The sequence below is a fragment of the Choloepus didactylus genome, chromosome 3 (assembly GCF_015220235.1).
Source record: "Choloepus didactylus isolate mChoDid1 chromosome 3, mChoDid1.pri, whole genome shotgun sequence".
Lineage (NCBI taxonomy): Eukaryota > Metazoa > Chordata > Mammalia > Pilosa > Megalonychidae > Choloepus > Choloepus didactylus.
In genome coordinates this window covers 140,010,059-140,020,562 of record NC_051309.1, presented here as the reverse complement: position 1 = coordinate 140,020,562, position 10,504 = coordinate 140,010,059, and positions in this window count along the sequence as shown.

The window sequence follows — 10,504 nt, the reverse complement described above, 5'->3', positions numbered from 1 at the left end:
CAAGAAAAAAAAAACTACTGAACCTAAACGTCGTTTTCATCTCTATGGCGTTTTTCATAACTATAATTAATGCATACGGGGCTTTAAGAAAATGAACTCCGTTCTTTAGTTTGATAAATTTCTATTAAGTGTTATGTCATTTGTATAGTTATTTAGAGTTAAAAGAGCTCTCAGACACATCATGATTAATACAGCTCTCTATAAGGTTGCTATGACATGTCATAGGTGAGAAACTTTTGATGCTCAGAGAGGAAATATAATAAGCCACTGAGAACTAGACCACAAATTTAGGTCTTCTGTTTCTAAATCGAAAGTTCTTTTCTTCTACATTAATGGATATATCAAGTTTACTTAAGTTTACCTGCAAGCTGTGAAAAATCTCTGTTCAGACAAAACTCAACTTCTTTTCTTCACTTCTTGGAATCCTTCCTTAAAGTTTCTCATTGGGATCCCAGAGTTCAGTCTTCCAATTAGAGTTCTTTTTACATTGACTTTTCAGAAAGTTCATATAATTCACTATTATTGTTTTTTTTAATTAATTTGAAATAATTTTAAACTTACAGGAAGGTTACAAAAATACTAGAGAACTCCTGTATTGCTCTTTACTCAGATTCAAGAATTCTTAATATTTTCCCACATTTGTTTTATCATCTGTGTGTAATATGTATGTATGTTATGTAATAACATGTAAATAATACAAACCAATTGTTTATATTTTATAAATCAGTTGAGAATAGGTTGAATATATCATGCTTTTTTACCCCTTAATTGTAAAGTATAAATTTCTTAAGAAAAAGGACCAGAGTGTGATTTCAAATTCTGGATTTTAAGAGTGATACAGTACTTCTCTCTCTTCAGTAGCCCATATTCCTATCATTTCAATTGCTCCAACAACGTCTTTTTTAGCTCTTTCTTCCCTCCAGTACAAGATCATGTATTGCATTTAGTTGTCAAATCTTTTTAGTCTCCTTTAGTCTGGAAGAATTCTCTTTTTGTAAAATTCTGTGCAAATATCCTATTCTCATCAAATCCCTCACCCCTGAGTTAACATCCATTACTGATTTTTGCTAACCCAGTATTTACTATGGTAGTTATAAAATGGTAACTTTCTAACTCCTCCACATTTATTAGTCAAAAGTTTGCTACAAAGAAGAGCTCTACCTTCTGCCCTATTCATTTGTCTGTATATTATCAGCATAGACATATTATCCATTATGATCCTTTATTTAGGTGCTCAAATTGTCCCAGATTTAGCCAACAGGAACCCCCCAGAAAGCTGACTCCTGTATCCTTGTGACAGGACCCATCAGTTTTTGGAGTAGTTCTTTGTTTTACAAGACGTTCTAGTTTCATCTTGGGCCTTCCCTTCCTTTGCATTGCAAAACATGTTTCTGTAAATGTCCTGACTCCTTTTAGTGCAAGATAATATTTAGAAACCAAGATTCTGATTTATGTGTGCTGACTGCTACAGAGGTACCATTGCATCTATGCTTCTTCAGCAGACAGAAGTACATATTAGTAATCATTAAAGTTGATATCACCAATTCTAATCTAACCAATAGGATTGTTCCTACCATCTTTAATTTCTAGTTTATCAATATTATATAATTTTAAAAATTAAATTGCTTTATAACACATATTATTAACAAACATACAAAAATCTCCATTTCTGCTTCCTAGATGCAAATCTCTTCAATTCATTTAACAGCTTCTTTTTATGTTCTCCCTATTTCTAAATAATATGCTTTTCTATTTCTTGATTTTTTTTCCATTTTAGATTTAGATTTGTTGATTTAGATTTGTTTTATTGTAGAAGATGAGGAATTATTTCAGTTGTTTTTCTCTCCATGCCTCTCTGTCCTCACTTCTGATCCCATCCTCCAAATATAGTTACCACATAATTTTTGGTTAGCTTAGTATTCTTTACATTGTTGTTATTATTAGCCACACTATCCTTTTCCTTTTAGGTATAACTTTTGGCTTACCTTAGAGTGAAAAACAAAACAAAACTAATGTTCTGAACAACATAAAGAATAATGGTGTGGAGTTGTGAATGTGATTTCGAGGATTTCGGAATTGACCAAGAAAAAGATTTGACCTTTAGATGGCATTAACACACAGCTGTCTACTGGGAGCAACAGTGACAGGTTGGCAGAGGGGCAGGGGTAGGGGCCAGGACTCTGCAGCTGGAAAGCTTCCGATAACCAGTAGCACCAGGGAAACACCAGAGGGGAAGCAGGGCAAGGAAAAAAAAAAAAAATCCCGAATTCCTGTGGAGAGGAGAAAGGGGCAGGGACATGTTTACATGTCCAGATGATGGCACAGAATCAGTGCAACAGGAGCTTCTGGGCCAGGAAGCGCCAAAGGGCTGAAGCATAGTGGGGCCTTATAAGTGCAGTCTTCTCAATTGAGAGCAGATGTGGGGCTCAGTTTCACGGGTTATGCAAAGCAGTCTAACTCAAAATGGTTTAAACATTACACATTTGGATTGTTTTTGAATTGTAAGAATTCAGTTGAAGTCAACTGAATATGCAAGAATTTGAGTTTGGCACTGGTGGATTTTTCTAATGGACACAGGCTGCTATGATCAGATAAACAAAACATGGAGTCACTTATACAGAGGCCTTTTGAGGAAGGTATGTTAAGAACATCTTATCTCATATCATAACCATTTGGGACAATTAGTTTCTCTCTGAGGTAGCCTAAGTCAAGAGGTAATAGTACTCTATTGGCTATGTAAAGGGATCATGTATGGAAGCGGGGATTACTACCTTCCATAGCCTATAATTCTTGAAATGTTTATTTAAAGCATGATTTTTTTTAAATAAAATCTTTCAGACATACTAAAAAGTACAGAGAGAATACTACAGTGAAATCCAATATTCAACAAGTTTTAAAAAATGTGCTTACTGGGTAAGCTTCCCTTTTTTATGGCTCTTTGAGGGCAGTTTCACATGGTGTCTGGTTGGTGGCTAAAACTGAGGCAGAAACCTGCAGTCTTAGTAGCAGAGGTATCCAGAAGACGGTTTGGTCTGACTACAGCAGCTCAAATGTGTTTATCTTGCTTAGGATTTACTGAGCCTCTTGAATATATAAATTTAAGTCTTTCACAAAATTTGTGAAAGACTTAAATTTTTATTCAGCTATTCTTTCTTCAGAAGTTTGTTCTGCACCATTCTTTCTCTCTTCTCTTCTGAGATTCCAATTACATATATTTATTTTTTTATTTTTTTTATTTTTTATTTTTATTGAGATTGTTCAGATACCATACAATTATCCAAAGATCCAAAGTGTACAATCACTTGCCCCTGGGTACCCTCATACAGCTGTGCATCCATCACACTTAATTTTTGTTCAATTTTTAGAAACTTTTCATTACTCCAGACAAGAAATAAAGTGAAAGATGAAAAAAGAAAAAAAAGAAAAGGAAACTCTAAACCTCCCCCATCCCTAACCAACCCCCCTCAATTGTTGACTCGTAGTATTGATATAGTACATTTGTTTCTGTTTATGAAAAAATGTTGAAATACTACTAACTGTAGTATATAGTTTGTAATAGGTATATAGTTCTTCCCTATATGCCCCTCTATTATTAACTTCTAATTGTATTGTCATACATTTGTTCTGGTTCATGAAGTGATTTCTAGTATTTGTACAGTTGATCATGGATATTGCCCACCATAGGATTCAGTTTTATACATTTCCATCTTTTGACCTCCAACTTTCCTTCTGGTGATATATATGACTCTGAGCTTCCCCTTTCCACCTCATTCACACACCATTCGGTGCTGTTAGTTATTCTCACATCTTGCTACCAACACCCCTGTTCATTTCCAAACATTTAAGTTCATCCTAATTGAACATTCTGCTCATACTAAGCAAGAGCATCTATATTTCTTCCACAAGGCAGGAGGGAGAGTCAAAGAAGGTAGAGAGGCAAAAGAAAGAGGAAACAAAAAAATGACAGCTAGGAAGCAGCAAAAGGAAAAATAACCTTAAATCAAAGTAGAATAAAGAATCAGACAATACCACCAATGTCAAGTGTCTAACATGCCTCCCCTATCCCCCCCTCTTATCTGCATTCACCTTGGTATATCACCTTTGTTACATTAAAGGAAGCATAATACAATGATTCTATTAGTTACAGTCTCTAGTTTATGCTGATTGCATCCCTCCCCCAATGCCTCCCCATTTTTAACACCTTGCAAGGTTGACATTTCCTTGTTCTCCCTCGTAAAAGAACATATTTGTACATTTTATCACAATTGTTGAATATTCTAGATTTCACCAAGTTACACAGTCCCAGTCTTTATCTTTCCTCCTTTCTTGTCGTGTCTCACATGCTCCCATCTTCCTCTCTCAACCGTATTCATAGTTACCTTTGTTCAGTGTACTTACATTGTTGTGCTACCATTTCCCAAAATTGTGTTCCAAACCACACACTCCTGTCTTCTATCACCCTGTAGTGCTGCCTTTAGTATTTCCTGTAGGGCAGGTGTCTTGTTCACAAAGTCTCTCATTGTCTGTTTGTCAGAAAATATTTTGAGCTATCCCTCATATTTGAAGGACAGCTTTGCTGGATACAGGATTCTTGGTTGGTGGTTTTTCTTTTTCAGTATCTTAAATATATCACACCACTTCCTTCTTGCCTCCATGGTTTCTGCTGAGAGATCCGCACATAGTCTTATTAAGCTTCCTTTGTATGTAATGGATTGCTTTTCTCTTGCTGCTTTCAGGATTCTCTCTTTGTCTTTGTCATTTGATAATCTGATTATTAAGTGTCTTGCGTAGGCCTATTCATATCTCTTCTGTTTCGAGTACGCTGCGCTTCTTGGATCTGTAATTTTATGTCTTTCATAAGAGATGGGAAATTTTCATTAATTATTTCCTCTATTATTGCTTCTGCCCCCTTTCCTTTCTCTTCTCCTTCTGGGACACCAATGATACGTACATTATTTTACTTTGTTTCATCCTTGAGTTCCCGGAGATGTTGCTCATATTTTTTCATTCTTTTCTCCATCTGCTCCTTTGCACGTAGGCTTTCAGGTGTTTTGTTCTCCAGTTCCTGAGTGTTTTCTTCTGCCTCTTGAGATCTGCTGTTGTATGTTTCCATTGTGTCTTTCATCTCTTGTGTTGTGCCTTTCATTTCCATAGATTCTACTAGTAGGTTTTTTGAACTTTTGATTTCTGCTGTATACATGTCCAGTGCTTCCTTTACAGCCTCTATCTCTTTTGCAATATCTTCTCTAAACTTTTTGAATTGATTTAGCATTAGTTGTTTAAATTCCTGTATCTCAGTTGAAGTGTACGTTTGTTCCTTTGACTGGGCCATAACTTTGTTTTTCTTAGTGTAGGTTGTAATTTTCTGTTGTCTAGGCATGGTTTCCTTGGTTATCCAAATCAGGTTTTCCCAGACCAGAACAGGATCAGGTCCCAGAGGGAAGAAATATTCAGTATCTGGTTTCTCTGCGGGTGTGTCTTAGAAAATTGCTCCACCCTTTGATGCCTCAGGTCACTGTGCTTTTCTGCCCAGCAGGTGACGCCTGTTAGCCTATAATTCTTGACTGGTGTGAGGAGGTATGGCCATGTTCCCCCAGGCTCTGGGGTCTGGTTCTGAATGGAAGGGGCCCCACCCCTTTCCTCCTAGAGAAGACAGACCCCTCAGGTGGAGGTCATTAGGATTTCAATGGTCTCACTCTCTGCTTGTGCTGTCTCCACCCTTCCCGGAGTCACAGCCCTGGAAACTGAAAATGACTGGGGCTTTCTCCACTGAGTCAAAAAAGAAACAGATAGTCCCCTTCAGACCCAGTCCAAGGCAACCCTCCGGCTCTCCCAGGTCAGTCGTCACCCAAAGCCTCTGTCTGTTTTTTGGGGCTGCGTACCTGTAGTGAGCAGTTCACACTCGCTACTTAAAACCCCAGCTGGAGTTCAGCTGAGCTGTATTTGCTTGCTGGGAGAGAGCTTCTCTGTGGCACCACGAGGCTTTGCAGCTCGGGCTATGGGGGAGGGGGTCTCCTGACCTGGTTCCGCAGGTTTTACTTGCAGGTTTTATGCTATGTTCTCGGGCATTCCTCCCAATTCAGGTTGGTGTATGATGAATGGATAGTCTTGTTTGTCCCCCCGCAGTTATTCTGTATTATTTACTAGTTGTTTCTGGTTTTTTGTAGTTGTTCCAGTGGGACTACTTAGCTTCCACTCCTCTCTATGCCGCCATCTTGCCCGAGTCCCCAATTGCATATATTTTAGACTTTTTGATATTGTTCCACAGGTTACTGAAGCTCTGTTCGTTAGTTTTTCATCTTTATTCTCCTTTAATTTTTAAAATGTTCACTATGGGTTTTAATTAAACTTTTATTTTAAGATAATTGTAGATACACTTGCAGTTGTAAGAAATACTACAGAGACATCTTGTTTACCCTTTACCCAGTTTCCTGCAGTGGTAACATCTTGCAAAACCATAATACAGTATCACAACCAGGATATTGACATCGATACAACCAAGATACTGAACATTTCCATTACCACAAAGATCCCTTTTATTGTCCTTTCATTTAAAGTGACACCTATTTCCCTCCTATTCCATCCCCTGCTTAACCCCTAGCAACTGCTAATCTGTTCTTCATTTCAATAATTTTGTTATTTCAAGAATGTTGTATCAGTGGGACTATACAGTATGTAACTACCTGGGATTGGCTTCTTTCACTCAGCATAATTCTCTGGGGATTCACCCGAGCCCTTCCGTATATCAAGAGTTCGTTCCTTTTGTTGCTGAATAGTATTCCATGGGATGTACGTACCACAGTTTGTTTAGCCATTTACCACTGAAGGACAACTGGGATGTTTCCTGTTTGGGGCTATTATGAATAAAGCTACTCTACACATTTATGTCCAGATTTTTTGTGAACCTCCCTTCATTTCTATGGGATAAATGTCCATGAGTACAATTTCTGCGTCATGTGGTAGTTGCATAGTTAGGTCTTTTTTTTCAATAGACTTTTTTTAGAACAGTTTTTAATTTACAGAAAAATTGTACAGAATATAGTTCCCACATACTCCCCCCACCCTGCAGTTTGTCCTATTATTAACATCTTGCATTAGTGGAGTACATTTGTTACAGTTGATTAGCCAATATTGTTACATTATGACTAACATACATTGTTTACATTAGGGTTCATTGTATTGTACGGTTCTATGAGTTTAGACAAATATATAATGTCAGGTATCTACTAATAGAATATCATACAGAATAGTTTGACTACCTTAAAAATGCCAGGTGCTCCACCTATGCATCCTTCCCTCACCACCATCCTGCAGCCCTGGAAACCACTATCTTACAGTTTTGCCTTTTCCGAAATGTCATATAGTTAGAATCATAGTTTGTAGCTTTTTCAGGCTGGCATCTTTCACTTAATGGTTCATTTAAGGGTTCTCTATGTCTTTTTGTAGCTTGATAACACTCATTTCTTTTTTTGCCAAATAGTACTCCATTGTATGGATATACCATAGTTTGTTTGTCCACCTATTGAAGAATATCTTGATTTCTTCCAACTTTTGGCAATTATGAATAAAGCTGCTATAAACATGCATGTGAAAGTTTTTGTGTAGACATACATTTTCCACTCATTTGGGTAAACAACTAGGAGTGCAAAAAAAATCAGTTGACTATTTACATGTAGAACTATTTCTGGTCTCCTTGTTCTGTCCCATTGATTTGTTTTTCTATTATAATGGTGATATCCCACTGTCTTTCTTATTGTTGCTTTATAATAAATCTTGAAATAAAAATAATAATAGTAACTCAGGGTGCAATTGCTGGATTGTATGGTAAGCCTATGCTTAGCTTTATAAGAAACTGCCAAACTGTCTTCCATAGTAACTGTACCATTTCATATTTGCAGCAGTAATGAAGAGAGTTCCTGTTGCACCACATTTGTGCCAGCATTTGGCATTGTCAGTGTTTTTGCTTTTAGCTATTCTAGTAAGTGTAACTCATTGTTTTAATTTGTAATTCCCTAATAACATATGCTGCTGAGCTATGTTATACTTATTTCCATCTGCAGATCTTTTCTGGTTAAGTGTCTGTTCAGATCTTTTGCCTGCTTTGTAGTTGGGTTATGTGCCGGTTTGGATGTATTATGACCCCCAAAACACCATTATCTTTGAAGCAATCTTGTGGGGGCAGATGCATTAGTGCTGACTAGGTTGGAACCTATTGGTTCAGTGTTTCCATGGAGATGTGACTCAATCAACTGGGGACGATACCTTTCATTGGATTATTTCCATGGATGTTTTGGCCCACCCATTCAGGGTTGGTCTTTATTGGATCACTGGATACTTTAAAAAGAGCCACACAGGTCCAGATGCAGCTACAGCCAAGAGGGACACTTTGAAGAATGCACAGGAGCTGAGAGAAGAGCTGGAATGCAACATAGGATCAGCAGATACCAGCCACATGCCTTCCCAGCTAACATTTTCCAGATGCCATTGGCCTTCCTTTGGTGAAGCTATACTTCTTGATGCCATAGCTTGTACACTTTTATGGCCTTAAGACTGTAACTGTGTAACCAGATAACCCCCGTTTATAAAAGCCAATACATTTCTGGTGTTTTGCAAAATGGCAGCATTAGCAAACTGGAACAGGTCATTTGTTTTCTTAAGTTTTAACAGTTCTTTGCATATTTTGGTTGCAAGTCCTTTATCAGATATTTGTCTGGCAAATATATTCTCCCAACCTGTTACTTATATTTTCGTTATCTTAACAGTGCCTTTGGCAGAGCAGTTTTTAATTTTAATGAAGTCCAATTATTGATTTTTTCTTTCATTGATGATGCTTTTGGTGTTGCATTTAAAAAGTCATCACCAAACCCAAGGTCACCTAGATTTTCTCCTATGTTATCTTCTAGAATTTGTATAATTTTGCATTCTACATTTTGGTCTATGATCAATTTTGAGTTAATTTTTGTGAAAGGTTTGAGATCTTGTCTAAATTCTATTTTTTTGCATGTGGCTTTCCAGCAACATTTTTTTTTTTAAAGGCTATCATTTATTCATTGTCATGTATCAGTTCATTATATCTGTGGGTCTACTCTGGGCTCTCTATTCTGTTCCATTGATGTATTTTCCAATTATTAGGCCAATACCACACTGTCTTGATCATTGTAGCTTTATAGTAAGTTTTTTTTTTTATCTTCATTTTATTGAGATATATTCACATACCACGCAGTCATACAAAACAAATCGTACTTTCGATTGTTCACAGTACCATTACATAGTTGTACATTCATCACCTAAATCAATCCCTGACACCTTCATTAGCACACACACAAAAATAACAAGAATAATAATTAGAGTGAAAAAACAGCAATTGAAGTAAAAAAAGAACACTGGGTACCTTTGTCTGTTTGTTTCCTTCCCCTATTTTTCTACTCATCCATCCATAAACTAGACAAAGTGGAGTGTGGTCCTTATGGCTTTCCCAATCCCATTGTCACTCCTCATAAGCTACATTTTTATACAACTGTCTTCGAGATTCATGGGTTCTGGGTTGTAGTTTGATAGTTTCAGGTATCCACCACCAGCTACCCCAATTCTTTGGAACTTAAAAAGGGTTGTCTAAAGTGTGCGTAAGAGTGCCCACCAGAGTGACCTCTCGGCTCCTTTTGGAATCTCTCTGCCACTGAAGCTTATTTCATTTCCTTTCACATCCCCCTTTTGGTCAAGAAGATGTTCTCCGTCCCACGATGCCGGGTCTACATTCCTCCCCAGGAGTCATATTCCACGTTGCCAGGGAGATTCACTCCCCTGGGTGTCTGATCCAACGTAGAGGGGAGGGCAGTGATTTCACCTTTCAAGTTGGCTTAGCCAGAGAGAGAGGGCCACATCTGAGCAACAAAGAGGCATTCGGGAGGAGGCTCTTAGGCACAACCATAGGGAGGCCTAGCCTCTCCTTTGCAGCAACCGTCTTCCCAAGGGTAAAACTTATGGTAGAGGGCTCAACCCATCAAACCACCAGTCCCCTATGTCTGTGGTCATGTTAGCAACCATGGAGGTGGGGTAGGCCAATACCCCTGCATTCTCCACAGGCTCCTCAAGGGGGCACTACATCTTTTTTTCCCTTGTGTTTCTTTTTTTTTTTTTTTAACTTTCCCTTCTTTTTTAAATCAACTGTATGAAAAAAAAGTTAAAAAGAAAACAAACATACAATAAAAGAACATTTCAAAGAAACCATAACAAGGGAGTAAGAAAAAGACAACTAACCTAAGATAACTGCTTAACTTCCAACATGTTCCTACTTTACCCCAAGAAAGTTACATAATATAGCAACCTTTCTGTGAACTTGTTCCTACTATATCCATCAGAAATTAACAGACCATAGTCATTCCTGGGTATCCTCAGAATGTTAAATAGCTTATCTGTTCTTCTTGGATTATTGTTCCCCCTTCCTTAATTGCTCTCTATTGCTAGTTCCCCTACATTCTACATTATAAACCATTTGTTTTACATT